Genomic DNA, 5,099 nt, shown 5'->3' with positions numbered 1-5,099 from the left:
TGTTATCTGTTCTGACATACAGTGTGAAAGCATTTGTAAATTTGACTGTAAAATTACATTGTTTTGGTCTTGGTTGAGCTTGTGTGTAAAAGAAGTTCAAGCATTTAAAATTTGTGTTAACTGTATGCATTTTGTGTCAAAGCAACAAGAAATGTGTTAAATGTATAGCCTACAAAGATGGATGTTGTGCTAGCCGTGTTAAGAGTTTAGGAAACTTGTTAAATGTATTGAAAAAACTGTCATAGCGATTGTTAAAAACTGTAATCAATTAACAAAATGCAAAGTGAGAAACAGAAGAAAAATCTAAATCAATATTTAGTGTAACCGCAGATTGCCTTCTGAACAGCATCAATTCTTCTAGGTACACTTGCACACTGTTTTTGATGGAACTTGGTAGGTAAGTTGTCCTAAACATCTTTAACCATAGTTCTTCTGTGGACTTAGGCAGCCTCGTTTGCTTTTCTCTCCATGTAATCCCAAACAGACTCAATGATGTTGAGATCAGGGTTCTTTGGGGGCCATACCTTCATTTCCAGAACAATTATTTATGCTGAAGATACTTCTTAATGATTTTCGCTGTATGATTGGGGTCGCTGTCATGCTGAAGAATACATTTGGTGCCAATCAGATTCCTCCGTGATGGTGTTGCATGATGGATAAGTATCCGCCTGTACTTCACAGCATTGAGGAAACCATTAATCCCCAATGCCATTTGCAGAAATGCAGCCCCAAACTTGCAAGGAACCTCCACCATGCCTCACTGTTCCCTGCTGTCAGTCATTCGTATAAGTCTCTCCAGCCCTTCGGTGAACAAACAGCTTCTGGTACACCCAATAATCTACCATTTTGACTCATCAGTCCAGAGCACCTGCTGCAATTTTCCTTGACTTTATTTCCACGTCGAATGTATGGCTTTTTGGCTGCAAGTCTTCCAAGAAGGCCACTTCTGACCATACTTTTCCAGACAATAGAGGGGTGTACCAGGGTCCCATTGTTTCCCACCAATTCTGAGCTGAGGGCACTGCTGGACATCTTCCAATTAAAGAGGAGTAATCATGATGTGTCTTTCATCTGCTGCAGTAAGTTTTATTGGCTGAATAATACATCTATGATCCTCAACGTTCCCCGTTTCTTTGTGTTTATTCAAAAGAGATCAGACAGCACATCTGGAATCCCCTGTCTGCCTTGAAATGTCAACCTACATACTGAATCGATAATCATTAGCACCTGTTTGGTATAATTGTTTAATCATATCCCAGACTATATACCTACAAAATCCCTGAGTTTTTGCAAGTGGACCTAGAAGAATTGGTGCTGTTTTGAAGACAAAGTGTGGTCAAGGCAAGTATTGATTTGATTTAAAATTTTCATTTGTTCACTCACTTTGCATTTTGTTAATTGATAAATATATTCTACTAACATGTCTATTTTTGAAAGCATTTTTATTTTACACCACTTTTTCACACCTGCCAAAAACATTTGCTTGGTACTTTAAAGCATATGACAATATGAATAAGAGATGAACATGACGCAAGGGTAAGGACTGTCACCTGTTATTTATGTTTCAAGACATACAGCTCCTGAAAGAATGACCACTGCACCTTTTTATTTCCTTTCCAAAAAAGTTTAAAAGGAAAGTTTTGAGTGAGGAACAGAAGTGTTCAAATTGAAGTGGTCTCTTAATTTTAACCCTTCTGTTCATCACTCAAAACTTTCCTTTTCAACTTTTTTGGAAAGGAAGGAAAAAGGTGCAGTTGTCTCATAATGTTTTTCGGAGCCGTATATATGTTTTATTAACTAAGAATAACAGCACTTCAGGTTAGCATAAGTATAGAGACAATTCAAATTGAGCCTAATGTAAAAATAAAAGCTAGTATTTAGTCAAAAATCCCTTGCAAACAATAACAACAGCAGTGAGTATGCGACCCATTAACATCGCCAAAAATATGGGTTTGTCCCTCCTTAAACCACTGTCGGTAGGTACTTACCACCACACAAGCCTGGCTGTTTCAGAAATGCTGCGACCCACATGACTGGCCATAACAATTTAACCCTTGTCCAAGTCGCTCATGTCTTTACTCCTGCCCATTTCTCCTGCATCCAACACGTTGACTGCAAAAAATGATTGTTCACTTCAAACAGACCTACACCTTGACATGTGTTGGAGATGATCAATGTTATTCGCTTCACCTGTGAGAGATAATAATGTTTTGGCTCATCAGTGTATATTCAACAAATTAATACAGTACATGTAATTACTAAAAAATAAATTTGATTCAAATCCTTTTTAGCTACATCACAGAAGTGTAGTTGAAACAACAGGAAATGTCATTGAAGTCTGCAGTTGTAATTATTTTTCTAAAAGCTAAAGCCATCTGTGGACGATCACCCTCCTGACCTTTTTGGCCCCAATGATGACATCACAAGTGGGAGCCCCAATAAACATCCTATTGGCAAGCAACCAGCGTAAATGCTCCCTGTCCGAACCTCCAAACCCCAATAGTCCATTTAGAACGATCAGCCTGGACGGGGAAATGTGGGGGGGTAGGTCATCCTGTCAGGAAATTGAAAGGAAAACAGTTGTAAAATGGACAATGCACATAATTATCAAGAGACCTAGCTGGCGCACGGAGCAATTATCACATCCTTGACAATAACGCGTATTACTTGGAGAGTGTGCGGAAAACAGTGTACAGGGTGTGAGCGTGTTTGTTTCCATCACATCTATGTCTTCCCATGTCCATGTGTCTGCCTCAGTATACTACAGTGCGTTATGCACACAGCGTACACAAACAAAACTCATAATGCGCTGTAACTAAAGATGAGTTTACACCTAATATGCGCTGTGTGCTTGTATGCAGGATGTGGGCACTGGAGTTGTCCTACCAGTATGTTTTTTTTAATTTTTATTTATTTATTTTTCGTTGTGAAACTTTCCAGCTGGCGTTGTGTGTTGAATTACAACCCAGGAGGCCAGGAGAAAAGAAAACAGCTGTCTGACAATGAATTACTGTCCTGCAACCAGACAAGTGATTCTTTGAGGATGCTCAGATGCACTGTGTGGACAAGGAAGCTCAGAATTGTAGAGGAGCATACAAAACTATGACTCTCATTGACACTCATGTTGTACTCAAAACATTAGGCACACATGCATGCACAGACAGACAGACAGAGACAGAGATGGTGTAATTTAAACTTAAAATATATATTTTTTAATTTTGGTTTTCACATCTGTTGTTCATTATGCTGTGCTTGTTTTTCACTAGCTCTGGCAACGTAAACATATGTTGCTATGAAAATAAATCTTCTCAATTGAATTGAATGAAATGATTAGACTGAAATAGAGAGAGACAGAGATTGATAATGAGAAATATATTCAGAGAGACCAAGAAATTGAGAGACAGAGAAATAGAGACAGATAAAGCAGGAGACAGATAAAGACCGAATCAGGCTTCTACTACTAACAGAATTCTCTCTGGGGAAATCTCAGGCTCTCTTCTCCAAACCACTTTTTTTTCTTTCCTTCTAAATGCAGTGCTACGTGATCTCAGAGTCTCAGCAAGGCAGCCATGTGGCTTTGCAGAGCAAACAGAGCACATCCGCAGGCTGACCCCTGCAAACCTGCTGCACACTATGGCCCCTGTCAAAGTGTGAACTGCATCAGACCCTTTCAATGCTACGTTGCTGTTACCAGCAGCCGTCTGCGGCTTCACTCCTCGCAGGCCAGAACAGTCTCTGAGCTAGAGTAATATCAAAAAGACAGTCAAGTTCAAACAGTTTGTTCATAGGGTCTATTGTATACATATTGATTCACATATGTACAGGTGTGTACCCTGTGTGAGTGTGTGGTGTGACTTAGAGCTGGTTAAGTGTCTTGGTCAAGGGCAGTTCAAATTATTTTTCCCCTACCTTGTTAGCACAGATTGAAACTAGAAATATATGAACTAGAGTACCTGCCATTGTGTGTGTGTGTGTGTGTGTGCGCGCGTGTGTGCATGCCTGTCTGTCCTTATTTCAAATTCAGCTGTTGGCAATAACAGTTATCAAATCCATTCTCAACCGGTATATTGTGGTTTTATATGGAAAACCAATCTCTGCTGGTGGGGACTCCAGTCTTCTCTCATGTGGTTTGACTCTAGCTGCCCATCACATTTAATTCCACTGTAATCAAATTCCATTTTAAGGAAATTATAGAGTTTGCTTGAGGATTCTCCTCCAGAGAGGAAGATAGGATACCTTTTCTCCATTTGTTTTATGAGTGGGTCGGCTGAGTCTGTTTGGCTGGTCCTGATGAAAAGGGTAGCCTCTGTTACTTTTTTCATTGGCCCAGTCTCATCTTAAATTACCTGCCCTTTATATCAGCAGTGCCATCTGCGTCCCATTACCTAGGCCATCCACAGCTGATGAGCAAGCTCAAAATGTTTTCATTCATCTGAGAAAAAAGGGGATTGAGGTTTATGCATTTAGGTTAAATGGTCCAGGATAAAAAATCACTTCCAGTTGTTTGAATGAGATTCTAGTCCTGGCAAATTGTTTATATGCCATCAAAATATAGCTATTTTGAGACCAGCTAATAAGAGTGTTGATAATGATCTTGGTCACAGACAGCTTGAAATGTCAGACAGTATTATTAAGATAAGAAACAGACCCATGTTATTGCAGGACAAGTCAATTCAACTATGATTAGTCTGAGGCAATTATTATGTATTTTTTACTTCAACAGCAGCATTTTAAATAATCATCTTAAGCAATAATTCGCAACAGGTTGTGGGATATGGCCTTTAAAGACTGGTCTTATGCAAGGCACAATGCTGACAATAGACCACAAACCCCTGAGGAACCTTACTGCCATGATAAACCAGTTACCAACTCTCAACCAAACCTGAACTGCTTTCAGCCAATCAGCATACAAGATTCAGGCCACCTGGTTTGAAATGTTATACCATAATGAAGAATTTAACATTACAAAATCAGAATTGGAGGAGAAGAATAAGAAGTAAAAACAACAACAAAATGGTTTAATATGTTTGAAGGGATCTATACAACATGTACTCTGTGTGTGGTGCTGGTCTTACAAGAATGAGATCTTGTTAGAGACA

The sequence above is a fragment of the Esox lucius genome, chromosome 20, assembly GCF_011004845.1.
Source record: "Esox lucius isolate fEsoLuc1 chromosome 20, fEsoLuc1.pri, whole genome shotgun sequence".
Taxonomy (NCBI): Eukaryota; Metazoa; Chordata; class Actinopteri; order Esociformes; family Esocidae; genus Esox; species Esox lucius.
The sequence above is the reverse complement of the archived record's forward strand: the minus strand, read 5'-3'. Positions refer to the sequence as shown.